Source organism: Capra hircus, chromosome 2, assembly GCF_001704415.2.
Source record: "Capra hircus breed San Clemente chromosome 2, ASM170441v1, whole genome shotgun sequence".
NCBI lineage: Eukaryota > Metazoa > Chordata > Mammalia > Artiodactyla > Bovidae > Capra > Capra hircus.
This window is the reverse complement of record NC_030809.1, coordinates 117,642,653-117,660,906: the sequence shown is the minus strand read 5'-3', so window position 1 is coordinate 117,660,906 and position 18,254 is coordinate 117,642,653. Positions and strand designations below refer to the sequence as shown.

Below are 18,254 nucleotides of genomic sequence, written 5' to 3'. Positions count from 1 at the left end.
GAAAGCAAAATGTTGGAAATGTGGTCAACTTTATGGGATAACACCAGAACTATCTTCTAAGGTAGTTGCACCAATTTACTAGCAGGGTATGAGATCCTCTGGATCACCATCTACCCTAGCACTTGACATTAACACCCCTTTTAATTTTTCCAATCGAGTAGGTATAAAATGGTGCCTCATTGAGGCCCTGAGTCATATTTCCTTCCAAATCATAAATGTTGTTGAACATTTTGGGTATATTTCTTGGCCATATGTATATCCTTGTCTGTATTTATCTTTATGCTTTTCTTTCTGATTGGTAGGACTTCTTTGTATATTCTACTAATCCTTTCGTCTTTTGTGTATCTGGTATAATAAACCCCATAAACCCAACACTAAATTTCAAAAATGATCCATTCATGGCCAATTTTGTTTCATCTATACCTCTATTCCTCTCCATTCCCACCAATTATATTGACGCAAATAATAGGCATCATATAATTTCAATAATGCTTAGTTAGATTTTATTTTAACGTAATCCAACTTGTCAACCTTTCTTTTATAGTAAGTGTTTTTTGTGTCTGAAGAAGTCTCCTTCTTTGAAGACTAAAAGTCAAAAACACCTTAGGAAATTTCTTCTTATGACCAACTATGAAATTTTAAAGTTATGTTTTTTTTCTTGGTATTTAAGACTTTGATCCTTCTGGAGTTGATTTTTTATTTTTTTGGAAGGGTATGAAGTAAGGATCTATTTTCATCTTTTCTCCTAAGGATAAGTTTTTTTTTCTCAGCTCTGTTTACTGAATAGCCCTTCTTTTTTCCCACTAATCTGAAATATACCAAAGATGTAAACCTGTCTGTAGGCATGTGATAATGTCTGAATTGTGTTCTCTCAAAATTTTATGTTGAAATCCTAAGTGTGACTGTAATTCAATATAGGTCTTTTAAGGATGTGAATGGATGATTGAAGTTGTTCAGTCGTGTCCGACACTTTGCGGCCCCATGGACTGTAGCCTACCAGGCTCCTCTGTCCATGGGATTTTCCAGGCAAGAATACTGGAGTGGGTTGCCATTTCCTTCTCCAGGGGATCTCCCTGACCCAGGGATCGAACCTGGGTCTCCTGCATTGCAGGCAGATGCTTTACCCTCTAAGCCACCAGGGAAGTCACTAAAGTTAAATGAGGCCATAAGGGTGTGGCCCTAATCCGACAGGACTGGTGTCTTTATGAGAAGAAGAGACACCAGGGAAGCACACGCCCAGAGAAAAGGCCATGTGAGGACACAGTAATGAAGGCTGTCATCTGCAACCCAAGGAGAACTCCTCACCAGAAACCAACCCGGCATCGCCTCAGTCTTGAACTTCCAGCTTCCAGAACTGTGAGGGAAAAAATTTCTAATGTTTAAGCCACTCAGTCTACGGTGTTCTGTTACGGCAGTGCTAGCAGACTAATACAGTATTTTCTGGGGTTTTAATTTTATTCCACTGGTCAGTACCTGGCCCAATGCCAGCACCACATTAAATTTCTATATCCTCATAACAGGTCTTGATATATGGCAGGGCAAGTTCGTTCTGCTTACTAATGTTATACATACGTTTAAGGTCAAATTCAGATTTAACTTACTCTATAATGGAACACTGCTGACCCCTCTTCTCTTTAAACCTGTTGCATTTGATTGGCACCACCACGCTCAAGCCTCATCCAGTTTTAGACTGTTCCCCATACATGTTCTATGGGTAATGGTCTCATACTTAATATCAGCCAGTTAAGTTGCTCAATCATGTCTGCCTCTTTGCGACACCATGGACTATAGCACGCCAGGCTTCCCTGTCCATCACCAACTCCTGGAGCTTGCTCAAACTCATGTCCATCAAGTTGGTGATGCCATGCAACCACCTCATCCTCTGTCGTCCCCTTCTCCTCCTGCCCCTAATCTTTCCCAGCATCAGGGTCTTTTCCAGGGAGTCAGTTCTTCACATCAGGTGGCCAAAGTATTGGAGTTTCAGCTTCAGCATCAGTCCTTCCAATGAATATTTAGGACTGATTTCCTTTAGGCTTCCCTCAACAGCTCAGCTGGCAAAGAATCTGCCTGCAATGCAGGAGACCCCAGTTCAATTTCTGGGTCGGGAAGATCCGCTGGAGAAAGGATAGGCTACCCACTCCAGTATTCCCTTGTGTCAGCTGGTAAAGAATCCACCTGCAATGCTGGAGGCCTGGGCTCGATCCCTGGGTTGGGAAGAACCCCTGGAGAAGGGACAGGCTACCCACCCCAGTATTCTGGCCTGGAGAATTCCGTGGACTGTATAGTCAATGGGGTCACAAAGAGTTGGATGTGATTGAATGACTTTCACTTTTCACTTTCCTTTAGGATTGACTGGTTTGATATCCTTGCAGTCCAAGGAACTCTCAAGAGTCTTCTCCAGCACTACAGTTCGAACTCATCAATTCTTCAGTGCTCAGCTTTCTTTATATTCCAACTCTCACATCCACACATGACTACTGGAAAAACCATAGCTTTGACTATACAGACCTTTGTCAGCAAAGTAATGTCTCTGTTTTTTAATATGCTGTCTAGGTTGGTCATAGCTTTTCTTCCAAGGAGTAAGCATCTTTTAATATCATGGCTGCACTCACCATCTGCAGTGACTCTGGAGCCCAAAAAAATAAAGTCTGTCATTGTTTCCATTGTTTCCCCATCTAATTACCATGAAGTGATGGGACCAGATGCCATGATCTTCGTTTTTTGAATGTTGAGTTTAAGCCAGCTTTTTCACTCTCCTCTTTCACTTTCATCTAGAAGTTCTTTAGTTCCTCTTTGCTTTCTGCCATAAGGGTGGTGTCATCTGCAAAGCTGAGGTTATTGATATTTCTCCCGGCAATCCTGATTCCAGCTTGTGCTTCCTCCAGCCCAGCGTTTCTCATGATGTACTCTGCCTATCAGTTAAATAAGCAGGGTGACAGTATACAGCCTTGACGTACTCCTTTCCCAATTTTGAACCAGTCCGTTTGCCACATCTTGTTCTAAGTGTTCTTGTTCTGGCTTCTTGGCCAGAATACAGATTTCTCAGGAGGCAGGTAAAGTGGTCTGGTATTCCCATCTGTTTAAGAATTTTACAGTTTGTTGTGATCCACACAGTCAAAGGCTTTCAGTTCAGTTTCTCAGTTGTGTCTGACTCTTTGCAACCCCGTGAACCACAGCACACCAGGCCTCCCTGTCCATCACCAACTCCTGGAGTCCACCCAAACCATGTCCATTGAGTCGGTGATGCCATCCAACCATCTCATCCTCTGTCATCCCCTTCTCCTCCTGCCCCTAATCTTTCCCAGCATCAGGGTCTTTTCAAATGAGTCAGCTCTTCGCATCAGGTGGCCAAAATACTGGAATTTCAGCTTCAACATCAGTCCTTCCAATGAACACCCAGGACTAATCTCCTTTAGGATGGACTGGTTGGATCTCCTTGCAGTCCAAGGGACTGTCAAGAGTCTTCTCCAACACCACAGTTCCAAAGCATCAATTCTTCAGTGCTGTTTTCTTTACAGTTCAACTCTCACATCCATACATGACTACTGGAAAAACAAGAATCAGTGAACACATTGGTCACACAGGAGATGTTCAATGAAACTGTTACTGTATGGCTCACAAGGACAGGAGAACTATTTCCACTGTGGCCACTAACAATGCAGGAGCTTCAGTTGGTAGGGAACCGAGAGTCATGAATTCTCCCTGCCTCTCTGAAAAAGAACACTACTGAAGACCCAGCACTGGAGAAAGATGATTAACCATTTAACTATGAAAAGCACTATCGAACTCAAATTTATCTTGAAAGAGTCTAGGAAGAGTCATTCCATCATTGACTTAAGACATAATTCCCTACAAATGCCAAGCACCTGGCTAGATGCTGGGGAGACAAAGACAAATAAAACGAAGTTCACAATCTGAAGGGTTTGAAGTCTAGAGGGGGAAAGACACACCTAAAGAAATCACAGCAACTGTAGAATATGCACTAGACTCCACGTAGCACAAACAAGGGAGCAGTTACCTGGGGAGAATCTAAGACTGACTGGTGTTCCTTTTTCACTGCCCAGCTCCTGTAATTGACATCCTTTATAAATAACTTCTCTTCCAAATGCTTATGCTCTCAAAGGGTAAAGGCTAGCCTTAGAGAACAGAGATTTGCACACTGCGCTAGTTATTCTCCCCTCCCCCGCTCTTCCATCATCCAGTCTTTCCTTGCTCTTCTCTGTGTTCCAGGAAGCTAACCTCTACAGACTGCGTCACAGCTTCCCCGGTGGCTCAGTGCTAAAGAATCCGTCTGCAGTGCAGGAGCTGCAGGAGACACAGGTTCAGTCCCTGGATTGGGAAGGTCCCCTGGAAGAAGGCACGGCAGTCCACTCCAGTACTCTTGCCTGGAAAATCCCATGGACAGAGGAGCTTGGTGGGCTACAGTCCATAGGACTGCAAAAGAATTGGACATGACTAAAGAGACTTGGCGCACACACACACACACACACACACACACACACACACACACACACACAAAGACTGCATCACCTAAGGGATCTTGGGTAAGATCCCTTACCACTACCTTCCAGATGAATTTCGCTACAAAAATACCAGCAGATCAGAGAAGATAGGAGAGGAGAGGAAAGGGGAGTCAAGGTATTTACCTTCACCCCCATCTCCCTGCCTGCTTCTGTCCTGCCTGTAGCTGTTGCACGCCTACAGTTTCACGGCCAGAGCTTTCGCTCACTGGGTCCCAGAGACACCGCTTTCTCCCTTGTTTCTTCTGACCTACAGATCGTCATGGTTTCCACTGTTGCTGGCTCCAGAGAACCTGGGGGTTCTCTGGACCCTGTCCTCATCCAGAACTACAAAATCCAATCTCTTGAAACTATCTGAGTAAAACTTCTGTTTACCAAGGGCCTGAAATGCTGTCACTGTTCAACACTGACTGAAGGTAAGCCTTGGACATTTTATCAAGTGCTGCATATGCTAGCTTCAACTGGAGTAAAATTTGCATCTCTCCTGCACCTGGTTTGACATCTGCAAAAAGGGGGCTCTTAAGAGCAGGTCTGGATATTTCAAAAATGAGTCATGGACTTTTTTAAAAGGACGAATTAAGCACTTGACTGACAATTCTGAGAGCAGAGAACGGTCAACTCACTGGTATCCCCATCTAGGCTTTCTCCCCAGGACCACACAATGCCTGTTTGCCTGAGCCTGCATTCCGCTTATCCGAGCAGCTAAAACACCACCACCTGTCAAAATAACCATCCAGGTATACTGTGGATGTGTTTTGTTTTTTAAAAACCTGCTTTAACTAAACTAGTTTCCAGTCTGTGATGGTTCTGATCCATGAAAGCAGTGAGTAAAATCATGCCCTATCATTCTGAGTGGCATCATTTGGATTCCAGAAAAATCACTCATGATTTATTCAAGGTACAATGGAGAGTACTGGAAAGAAAACAATATGAGTTCCTAAAGCAGAGCTGACCAAATACATCATATAGGCAAGTCTGTTTCAGTGAAACAACATTTTTATTGTATACTTCCCAGAAGTCTCCACTATTCTTTTTTCTCCCCAGATATTCATTTATGGACCATGTATTTTTTCCCCTAAGAGTAACTTTCTGGTCTTCATTCTGAATTCCTTTCTGCTCAATCTGAGCTATACTGTTTTCTTATGCATGAACCATTTGCTCATATTTATTACCTTGATTTCTGTCACTGACTTCTATGCATCCTTCTTCTTCGAGCGTCTCTTTCTGTCCCTGCTCTCTCAATTCTCTTTTCTTTTCTTCGTTCTCTCCCTCTCCTGAGTTCATGTGAGATCATGGCATAACCTCACTTCCCCCAACATTAGTAGAATGTCCTAAAACAGACAAATGCATTAATACTTCCGCTCACTTCCTCCCTTCAGTGGTAGCATTCCCACTGGGACTTGGGGCATTCGATTAGAAGCAAGTGAGGTTGCCCAGGCAACGGCTCCAAATTGTCCTAGGATGCCTGGCAAGAGTGTTTTACACAGCCTGATGTGAAGGTCATACTAGCCAACCCCGTGACAGTTAAAGGCGCAGTCTCTGCGCCGTCAGCCAAGGGCTCAGGGAGCATCCATCAAGATGATCTCAATAACATTTGCATAATCATAAAACTGTCAGACTCCCAAAGCTATGAGGACCCACGAGAAAGACTATTTCAGAGAGCCAAAGATATAGCTTAGAGAAGGGACAATAGGTGAGTGTGCTAGAATCATCAAAATGAACACTTAAAAAACCAACCAGATGGAATCCGATCACTTAGCTGGTGAAAACACTTTAGCTACTCGGGTTTTCTCAAATGATTTAGGAACAGTTCTACCCCGAGGCAAGGCTATAAATGGAAGGGTCTGGAAAAAGTAACTCTGTGCCTTTTACTTTTTATAATTTCCTGAGATAAGTATTGAAAACATCATTCTCAAATACCAAGACACAACATTGAAAAACATGCTCATATCCACCAAATTAATGTTACATTTGACTAAATCACAATCAAAATTCCAATCGAGTGGAGCGAATGCAGAGAAGAAATCCAATGTCCCTAATACATGAAGTGCTCTCACAAAATAATAAGCCAAAAACAGGAATACTCCTATAGAAAATGGATAAAGCAAACTAGTCAATTGACCACAAAATTCAAATGGCCAATACAATGCAGAGAAATGCTCAGCTTGAAAAACAAAGATGCAATTTAAAACAATAAGAAATCACCTTTCACATGACAGATTACTAATGAAGCAGAAAAAACGTTTAGGAAAGTTATCTAGTAATAAGTCTCCTAAGCCTTCAATGCAGGTTCCGCTTTGATCTAATAAATTCTGTATTTAAGAGTTTATCATCAGTATATAATCAAGCAAGTGCCCAATCATGTATACAAAGATGTTCATCATGGGATTGCTTATTATAGCAAAAAATCAGGACACAACCTACATCCAGCAAATCTTCACAGGCATTCTAAGTGATGATGTAAATATAGTCAGCAATATGGAACAGCAGTTCAGATATTTTCTCTGGTTGGAGCAAGGGGTAAGGAAAGGGTTTACAAAGTACCATGTGTCTATTTTTGTAAATAAATAAATAATATAGGAATATAAATCCTAGGGAAGAAAATATGGGTATTTAAACACCAAATGTTATCTGAGTATTTAACACCAAGTTTGGACAGTGGGATTATGAGTGATTTTTATTTCTTGGGGGAGAGTCTATCTTAATTATTTTTCTGGCATGAAAAATACCACCTCCCATAACATTTAGTTTTAAAATGTTAAAGTGAATTGTAATTACCTTACATGCATATCAAGATTTTTTTTTTTTTAGCAAACTTGCTTTAGGCCAAGATTATTAAATCTCTTTGTAATCTGTGAGTCTCTACAAATTAAAATATAGAAGATCCTTAGACATCTATGGATTTTAGGTAGATGGATGGACAAGAGATTAAAATGACATCACCAGCATCAATTCCTAGAAGTCAAGATAGTATCTGAGAAAGCTGCAGCTTAGGGTTGCTCGCTGACATAATCACAGAATCAGAACCTCGTGGGGAACATGCTACAAACCTTCTCCTGTTATAGGCTCCAAGAGGGTGATTTCCTCAGCAGACATCTTGCTCTTTCCCCGGCAATTCAATGTACACCATAGAAAAAAAAAAAAAAACCAACAAACAAAAAGCCAACACCTACAGAGAACATGGGGTCTGAGAGCGGGATCTAATAAGAGGATTTTTCACACACAGGGCCCCATGGTGGTCTACTCTAGTGAGGACAATCTAAATACTGTGCCTGTGGGAGGTCATTGGGCAATACAGGTCTGAGCCCAGGAAAGCAAAATCATTCATTTTTACCTGTTCTGCCAAGTAAAAGTATCTCAAGCTTGTATTCCCAGCTGTGAAACCAGCTCCCTTCTACCCCGCAAAACATGGCTGGTTGACTGCATCAATTATCCTGTGAGCATCATTCACTAATCACAGCCACTCCTTTGAAAACCCAACCCACATCTCTGTAAGAATACATTGCACTTGACTGATGAACAGTGTTCACTTTTATCCTTAAACTAAATATCAGCTATTGTCATTGTGGGACTGTTTAGAAGTTTATTACCTGGTGAAAATTTCACAACACAAACACACACTTCTGTGCATAACCAACAAATAGGTTTAGGACTACATAATCTTAGAATTTACTTTGCCAAAACAGCATGCTCACAGCCTCATCTACCCATGCAGGGTGCTTTCTGTCAGGTTCATTCAATAATGACAGACTCACTTATTAAGAGGTTATGTATTCACTTTACAATGCAGTTCCTTCAAGTAGCACCTAATATGCTTGTAATAAGCTTATTAGATGTGCTTATTAGGTATTTTTGAGTGATGCTTCTACCCAACCCTAAAATAGCTGGCAATAACCCAGCCTCACCTAAATTTCACCAATGCTGCTCAAGTTCTTTATCTTCATCTTTGTTCAGGTTTATATTTCCTCTTTTCTTTTTTCTCTTGATTTTTAGGCATTTGATAAGTGGCAATCTCTTGGCTGTGCACAAGTGGGACTTCCAGAGGCTTGTTTTGTGGTGGTTAGAATTTACAGTCGATGTGAATAGTCTAGTTGAAACAGCCAACCCCCAGAATGCAGGGAAGACAAAGAGCTTCTTTACCACAGGGAGTCCTTGAGTTGCCTTAGTGGGCTCAAGAGTCAATTACCTCTGAGCTAAGCCCATAACAGAACCAGCATTCTGGGGGCAAGAACCTGGCTTAATGGACACAGCTCAGTGATCCCACAAGAGCAATCTTTTCAGATGCTTTCACTGCTCAGCTGCACGCTAGCAACTTCCTGTAACTGCATTTTCCCATGGAGTGTCTAGGCAACATGCAAAAAATCCAAAATCGACAGGAAAATCCCATTTCAGGAGATAATCCTGATGTCAGCAACAGAAGCAGAACTACAAGAGACAGTCCGGCTGTGTATGCAACTCAGCTGACGATGCTTCTGCGACATCACGTCTTACTTCTAAAAATATGGTTTCATTGTTTCATTGTTCTCTATAAAATAAGAATATGAAACATATTTTATAAACAGATATCAAATTCCAGTTAGAAGTTGACTCATTTTCCAACTTACACACTTCCCATTAACCTGAAATAGTCAATTAGCACAACAGAACTTAGTTCTTAAGTCCTGGCCAAGCCTGTTGTCACATTCTGGCTTCTGATTATCTGTATTCCCAGATTTCCTCAGCACACAGTGATCATTCCGTTGAAGGTGCATCGGAGCAGTGCCCCCATGATCTGCTTGCAGACCATACTGTATGACTTCATCCTCTGCCCAACATCTCTGTCCCCTTTCCTAAGCATTCAAAATCTGAAAACTTTCAGAATTAACTATATTCTCACATTTTTTGAATCTTCGTGACACTAGTTAGGAGAATGTCCTGCATTTGTGGCCTTGAAAAGGCATTGCTCAGATGCACTAGGGTGATGGTGGAGGTAGTTATTTAATTCCATCCATCCTGCTAGGATTTATTGACCACAGTTCAGCATATTGAAGATGACATGTCACAAGGTCACTAATTGCTCCTGACATATGAGGTTTACCACTGGAACCTCTGAATATGAAATGGGTCTCAGATTTAATAGTGCATAATCAGTTCCTGTTTCAGGAAACTCTTGCTGGAAAGGGGTCTGATGAGACGGCTTTCAGCAGCAACACACGCTGATCATAAATAATTACTCGCTAAGAACCAGCCATTCAGATGCTGACATAAAATTCAGCTTTCCCTCCCCTCACTACTAGTGTTATAAGCAACATAAGATTCACTATCTGTAGCTCTTTATTGATACTCCTCTAAATGTCACCCTTGGACTGTAAGGTACAATCTGCAGAACCCAACTGTCATGGAACTAACAACCCCCACAGGCTTTACAGTAGGACTGAAGCACCACAGTTTATAAATTTACCTGGGATTTTGAAACCGGGCTTTTCCACTTACCATTTTTGATTTTGGGTAAATTGTCCAACTTCTGTACTTCAAGTTTCCATTCTGTAATATGAGGATAAAAACATCTGCTCCAAACTACTGTGAGGATTCAAGGTGAACATGGATTCGGGCTTTGTATTCCTAGCAAGAAACCCCCTAAAATGATGCTATGCTGTTCTCAGCGCATCACATCAGGAGACAAAGGATGTCAGATCATCCCATCATCGATGGTGCTAACCTTGATCACCTGCATAAGTTTGTGTCTGCCAGACTTCGCCATCAAGTCTCCATTCCCCTCTTCGTAATTAATGAGTATTTTGTGGAAAATACTGAGACTATGCCAGTATCCACTCTTCATCAAACCTCCACCCACACACAGACAAATCCTGGCTTTATCAATCATCATTGTGATGTTTGCCAAATGATGACTTTCCTACTTTCTACCCTACTATATTTTTTGGTGGGCATTCTCCTGTAAGAACTTATTTTCCCCCATTCCCATTCATTTACTGATCAACATAGATTCATTAAATCTTATTTCAGTTCATGCTTTGTAATACATTACTACATTATTTATTTTAATGCTCCAGTTTTTCCAGATCTTATCTGTGAGAGCCCCTTGAGCTTGTGTCTTTGGAAAGCAGATTCAGTGAATACAATTTTGTGTACCCAGAGGTAGGTTCAGTGCCAAAAAAAAACCTCTTCTTTTTCAGTGTGCTTTGGGAGTGGTAAGACAACACAGAAATCATTCACAAATCCTAGCTTTTTTTTCTCTTTTCCAGTAATCTCCTAGTTTTGACATTCATCTTTAATTATAAACAGATCTCCTCTTAGAATCAACTGTCAGATAGCTTTCAAAAGGGAGTACCTATACTAGCCTTTCATGTTTGGGAACGCATGTAAGAATTAAAGATTTTAAAATTAAAAAAATAAAAAACTAAAAAAAAAGAAAAGAAAAAAAAAAAACAGGCCGTAAAAAAGAATTTTCGGCCCAAGCATCTTCCTCAAATATCTCCCTTGGTTCAGGATACTCCTTAGTGATCTCACACTGGCTATAGGTCACACTGGCATCTCAAACGGCATGAGATAATGGGTATAACTCACCAGACTGAGCATAGATGCTCAGTTAGTGGCAACGGTTAACGTTTGTCTTTTTACCCACCTCAGAAATAAACATCCATTCCTCCTCTGGTACCATCTATCTCCATCTACCTAATCTTGTCAGATACCCCATCTTTTGACCAATAAGCCACAAAGTCATCTTCAAATCTTCTCTCTCCTCCCTCAGCTGATAAAACTCTGCTAGTGCTAGAATCTAGCTTCTAGTTCAGGCTCCTGCCCTTAACATTCTCTCCTTCCCTCACTTTATCTTCCACACCACGTTCCTCTTCCTAACTAATATGAACATGCTCCTCCTCAACTGGGAGGATCCAGTCGAATAAGGCAGGATCCCCACGATTGGCGCGTGGCACCAAACCACGTCTCCCTAGCCTTCCATGATGCAACCTCACTGAACTCCAGGCCTGCAATTATTTGATTACCTATTTGTCTCAAGAAGGCCTCCAAATACAGGGCAGTATTCTGCCTCTCCTTGTATCTCCACTGCCCAGCTCTGTACTCAGTAATAATTTCTGTCTTAATAAATAAAAAGGTACCGAAGACTGAGACACAGTTGCCCACTTGTTAGACACAAAACAGCCAATTTTCCTAGAATTTTATTATTGATTCACACCACGTAATAACAAACTTGTTTTGGGTAGCAGAGTAATGAGGTCATTTGGAATAAGCAGAACAGGTAAAAATTTCTTTAAAACAGGTATTAATTACATAGTAACAAGCCCAATGAATAAATATTTAATTACCATTCTCTATCCCAGAAATGCCAAGTTCGGTCTGTTTGGGTTTCTTTTTTTCAGTTAGTTATGGTTTTAAACTGGTGCTTTGTATCAAAGTTTTCTTTGAGAGTCAGCTTGATGTACCAAGTTGGCTTCAGGCTACAGTTTCCAGTTATTCAATCCAATCTCGTATTACTATGAAGGTATTTTTTAAGTGCAATTGAAGTCCATAATCAGCTGACTTTTAAGTATGGGGGATCATCCTAAATAATCTGGGTGGCCCAGCTCCAGTCACTCGCAAGACCTGAAGGTTGGAGCTGGGGCTTCCCTGAAGAAGAAATTCTGCCCGTGAACAGCAGCCTTCTTATGCCCTAAACCCAAGAACTCCAGCCTGCCTTTCCTGACCTCCTGCCTTACAGATGTACTTGCCTAGCTGGCCCCTTCAATCACGTGAGAAGGCTGATTCCTGCAATAAATCTGTTCTCTCCTACTGGTTCTGTTTCTCTGATAAAACCCTGACAGATATTCAGACAGACTACTTCCAGAATAGAGGGGGAAAGCGTATGTAATAGCTGAACAGTTAACAAGATCTCAATCAGCTTTCACAGTATTGCTTCAGGATGGAGTGGGAAGTATTTGAGTCCTAGAACATCAGATTCCCCATATTCCCACAAATACACATAACATATGCCGTGGCTTCTGTCCAACCATATTCATTATACATTCATTTGACAAATATTTGTAATGAATGGTGAATGGTGAGCCAGACAGGCATGGTCCCTGCTCTCAGGGAGTTTACAGGCTAGTAAGAGAATCGGGCATCAAAACAGTAATTATACGAATGCTCATTTAATTATAATTATGATGAATGCTAGGAAATACAGGATGTTCTTGGCATATTTAGTAGGGGACTCTAACCAATTGGGGAGGACTTTTGGAAATGTCACTGAGGAATGACACTGCAGCTGGGATTAGAAGGGTCAACAGGCTGCAGCCACGGGCTTCCCAGGTGGCTCAGTGGTAAAGAATCCGCCTACCAACACAGGAGATGGGGGTTCAATCCCTGGATGGGGAAGATCCCCTGGAGGAGGGCAAGGCATCCCACTTCAGTGTTCTTGCCTGGGAAATCAAATGGACAGAGGAGCTTGGTGGGCTACAGTCCAGGGGGTCGCAAAAGAGTTGGACATGACTCAGCAACTAAAACAACAAACAACAACAATCACTGCACACTTTAAAGCAGATCGTGGCCTGATCAGATCTGCGCTTTAATATTTTCCTAGCAGCTGTGCATAATTTGAAAGGAGGCAAACTGGATTTGGGAAGAGTGGTTACAAGATTTTCACTACTGCAAAGAAAAAGACAATGAGGGCATGGACAAGGGCAAGGTGATGGGGATGGAGAGAGATGGCTGAAAGATATCAACAGGATGTGGGGTTGCAATGGATCATTTCCCAGGTTGAGAAGCCAGGGTCAGGGGAGTGGGGAGAGGGAAGATTTGGGAGAGAAGATCTGTTCTGGGCACACACAAGTTTGCAATTCTTGTAAGATTTTCCACATGGATATATGCACCTCGAATCCAGAAGATACCCGGCCCAGACAAATATGTGTGGAACTTGCAAGCATGTAATCAGAACTTGATGAGGTCAGACAGGGAAGGAGTATAGGGAAGGACTAAGACCTAAGACTAAGACTGCCCTGGGAGCACAGATATTTTAAGTGGATGGAAGAAGAGCCTGAAGAGGAGCAATCGAGAAGATTTACATTCAAAAGGATGCACATTTTTCACTGAAAAGGAACTAGTAACCAAGTATAAAGGTAACAACTCAGGGAAAACCCAATTTAAACCGACATGAATAATTTCCAGCTAAGGTGTTTTCTACAATGAATACCACCTCACTGACTACTATTTGCAATAGTTATTCAGTCTTTGGGTCAAACCGTACTTTCTGAAGTCACTTCTTATTAACACTACTGACTTGGTCCTTTATGTATAATTAGTTGAGGCAATTAGTTACAAGGCTCACATTAGAACACATTGCTTTAATCTTTTGAAAATCACTGTATGCCACATAATTCTAAGAGTGCCTCACTTGAAAGAAAACACGGAACCAATAGGAAGTACTAATTTTAAAAAGCTGTAAGAAGAGTGCCCCGGCCCCCAAGAGAATCACACAAATTAGTGCAGGCTCACTGACTAAAAGAACTTAGGCTCCAGGAAAAAAACACATTTAAATTGAAATTGCACTTTCTCAGACTAGGAACACTTCTTGCCTTAATCCTCCCGATTAATACAATACAAGATATGTCAGAGAAAGCTCTACAGTGCGTTGAAGTTCAGAGGGCAATTTGTAAGGCAGCCTTATTATGGCTTATAAAAACAGGCCCAGCAGAGGCCCACAGATCCAGCAGTCACCACAGCATGGTGCTCAAGTGGGAACTTAATGAATATTTGACGACGACATTTTTCCTCCTTTGCATGCTGTTACAAGGCAGCCCCCATCTTATCAAGGGGAGTGGGGCCAAGTCTATGACGTGAACTGGAAACATGTTTTTCCCTAAAAGTTATAAATGGTGGAGCCCAGGCCATACATTAAACCCAAGAGTTTAACTAGAGCTTCTGACCACCATTTATAACAATGCTTTTGTGAAGAAAATGCATCAGGCATAAATAACTTAGTATTCCAAAGATGTATCTTTCCTTAGCAGCACTCCCAGAATGGACAAAGATGCCACTTTCCCAAAGCAGCAGGAAAAGGACTTATCTGGCTCCAGGCCAGGAATGTGGGCAGTCGGGTAAAGACAGGACAGGAGTTGGGAGTCGGGAGTCAGGGCCAGTGGCTGCCACTGACAGACCAAAGCCCAAAGGTGAGGATGTGAAGGGTAAGTTGGGGGGGTGGGGCGGGCAGGACAAAGACTCGAGCCCTAGCAGGGCTGTAGGGATACAGGAGGGTTAGGGGTTCCTTACCCAAATGACTGAGGCTGTGGTCAGAAGTGTGCCGCAGGTGCTGGAAGCAACCACGTGCTAGCAGGAGCCCTGAGGGGAAAAGCGGGCCAGGGACGACCTGGGAAGTGAGCCCTAGACAAGGGTGGGTATCGATCTTAAGACTGAAGGCCCCTGGCCCTTCAGGACAGACTGTTATCCAAAGTCTCCGAAACCATATCAAAAGTCATGCAGCTACTCCTCTATCTGTACACAGAAAGGTTCTCTGCCTGGCCTTCCCAGGATTTTCTAGGTGATTCAAGACTTACCCAACATTATATCCGTGTAGTCATGCCCCATTTAGACGTAGTGGCTTGGTTCTATCTTCACCCTAGTCCTTGTCTGAGCCTCTGTTCCATCCCAGGAGAGAGTGGTCATTTATATATCCAGTGTACAAAAGGCATATTGTGTCTATATTTATTAGTCTTCCAAAATTGATATCTAAACCCAAAAAAACTATCAAGGCACAGTACTCAAAAGTGAAAGTTGGTCAGCTGTGTTCGACTCTTTGAGACTCCATGGGCTATACAGTCCATGGAATTCTCCAGGCCCGAATACTGGAGTGGGTAGCCTTTCCCTTCTCCAGGGGTTCTTTCCAACCCAGGGATCGAACCCAGGTCTCCCACATTGTAGGCAGATTCTTGACCAGTTGAGCCACAAGGGAAGCCAAAAATACTAGAGTGGGTAGCCTATCCCTTCTCCAGTGGATCTTCCCAATCCAGGAATCGAACTGGGGTCTTCTGCATTGCAGGTTGATTCTTTACCAACTGAGCTATCAGGGAAGCCAAATATTCAAAAGGTAGCCATCAAATTGGTTGAATCACCTAATAGTAAAGTACTAGTCTGTTCTAATTGCAGAGGAAGATGAATTTTAAAGTCTTTGTTGATTTAAAAAACTTTTAATGTACCTACAACTTTTATTTTTAATATAGTCTTATTTTTTCAGAATACATAGCAATAATATGGACAAAAGAGATAAAACGCATTGTCTTAAAAAGCCTTTTAAGTCACTTAGTAGGTAAGAAAAACAGCAGCCAGGTCTGTAGCCTTCAAGAGGAAACTTGCTCTTTGTGAAATCTTCCCTGACTGACTGAAAAAAACCTAAAGATATTGCTGTGGCAGTGAGAGTGGGCTTCCTCATGAAACTAGCTCTGTCCGCAAAACCCTCAGCTCAGAAGCCTCCTTGAGTGCTGGGAGCTTCCCAGTCAGGTCCCTGGTGACTCACTCTTAAAGAGAAGTAAATAAACAGTCAAGGATCACCAGACTTCTAAGGAACAGCTCTAACATGAAGGACAGACTAAAATAAGCAAACAGAAGAGAAACATCATGCAGGACACAGAGATTGTACCGGGAACAGAAAACATTAATATCCTTAAAGGAGTAAGAAAAGACACTGTATCCATAAAATAAGAAATCCTTTAAAAAAAAGAAAAAGGAAATTCAGACATGAAAAAATCAAAAGAAGGGCTGCAAAATAAGGCTAAGGATATTTCTCAAAAAGTCAGGCAAAAAAGACTAAAAATGAAGACATATGAGAAAAGATAAGAAAAGCCGTGAATCCTAGAAGTCTATTACTCAAATAAAAAGATTCCAGAAAAATGAATAAAGAGGAGAAAATCATCAATAAAACTAAAGAAGATGTTTCAGATCTTAAGAACCTGAATTTTCCAGTCTGAACTGGCTCACCATATACCCAGAAAAAAATTGGATTTAAAAAAAGAAAATATTAACGACTAGACCAAAAGCAAACTTGAAATCAGATTCAAAAGGTGAAGTTTTAGAATAACTTTGCTCCTTTTAACAGACACTGGAAGCTAGGGGATAACGACTTAACTATTCTGAAGGAAAATTATTTCCAACCTAGAATTTTATGCCCAGTCAAGCTATCAATGAAGAATGAGAATAATGTAAAAATATTTACAGACATGTAAGGTCTTAAACAACAAACGTCTGTCTAGTCAAGGCTGTGGTTTTTCCTGTGGTCATGTATGGATGTGAGAGTTGGACTGTGAAGAAAGCTGAGGGTCAAAGAATTGATGCTTTTGAACTGTGGTGTTGGAGAAGACTCTTGAGAGTCCCTTGGACTGCAAGGAGATCCAACCAGTCCATTCTGAAGGAGATCAGCCCTGGGATTTCTTTGGAAGGAATGATGCTGAAGCTGAAACTCTAGTACTTTGGCCACCTCATGCGAAGAGTTGACTCATTGGAAAAGACTCTGATGCTGGGAGGGATTGGGGGCAGGAGGAGAAGGGGACAACAGAGGATGAGATGGCTGGATGGCATCACCGACTCAATGGACGTGAATTTGAGTGAACTCCGGGAGCTGGTGATGGACAGGGAGGCCTGGCGTGCTGCAATTCATGGGGTCACAAAGAGTCGGACACGACTTAGCGACTGAACTGAACTGAACTGAAGGTCTTAAAATGAAAAAGGACATAGAAGTTGATTTAATCCTAGATATATCACTAATCACCTTAAATGTAAATGGGATTAAACATTCAAACAAATACATAAAGACTTCCAAACTAACACTATGCCTTTTACAAGAGACAATTTAAATAAAGAAAGGCTGAAAGTGAAAGCCTGGGTTAAGGAAGATGGCTTAGCTAGAGTAATATCGCACAATACAGACTTTAAGACAAAATCATTAACAGATATTTTTAAAGCATTTAATACTGATAAAGGGGTCATCCACCAGAAAGACAGCACAATCAGACATAGTATACACCTAACAGGGCTTCCCAGGCGGCTCTAGTGGTAAAGAACCCACCTTATAGTGCAGGAGTTGTGGGTTTGATTCCTGGGTGGGGAAGATCCCCTGGAAAAAAGAATGGCAACCCACTCCAGTATTCTTGCCTGGAAAATTTCATGGACAGAGGAGCCTGGTGGGTTACAGTCCCTGGGGTTGCAAAGAGTCAGACATGACTGAAGCGACTTCACAAGCACACATACACCTAACAAAGTCATTTTTAAATTAATAAAGAAAAAATTGATAGAAATAGGAGGAGAAACTGACAATCCAGAAGTACAGTTCAGTTCAGTTCAGTTCAGTCACTCAGTCATGTCCGACTCTTTGCGACCCCATGAATCGCAGCACGCCAGGCCTGTAACTCCTGGAGTTCACTCAAACTCATATCCATCGAGTTAGTGATGCCATCCAGCCATCTAATCCTCTGTCGTCCCCTTCTCCTCCCCCCCAATCCCTCCCAGCATCAGAGTCTCTTCCAATGAGTTAACTCTTCGCATGAGGTGGCTAAAATACTGGAGTTTCAGCTTTAGCATCATTCCTTCCAAAGAATACCCAGGACTGATCTCCTTCAGAATGGACTGGTTGGATCTCCTTGCAGTCCAAGGGACTCTCAAGAGCCTTCTCCAACACCACAGTTCAAAAGCATCAATTCTTCGGCGCTCAGCTTTCTTCACAGTCCAACTCTCACATCCATACATGACCACTGGAAA

At 41.9% G+C, this 18,254-nt stretch overlaps 1 protein-coding gene and 1 non-coding gene across 8 annotated transcripts in view; both read right to left on the bottom strand.

Moving 5' to 3' along the window:
* Nucleotides 1-18,254, bottom strand: part of OSBPL6 (oxysterol binding protein like 6) — a 223,533-nt gene that overhangs the window by 180,494 nt on the left and 24,785 nt on the right. The gene's annotated exons all lie outside the window — the stretch shown is intronic.
* On the bottom strand, nt 1,070-1,142 carry TRNAC-GCA. Its single transcript has one exon. It is a non-coding gene; the product is annotated as a tRNA-Cys (tRNA).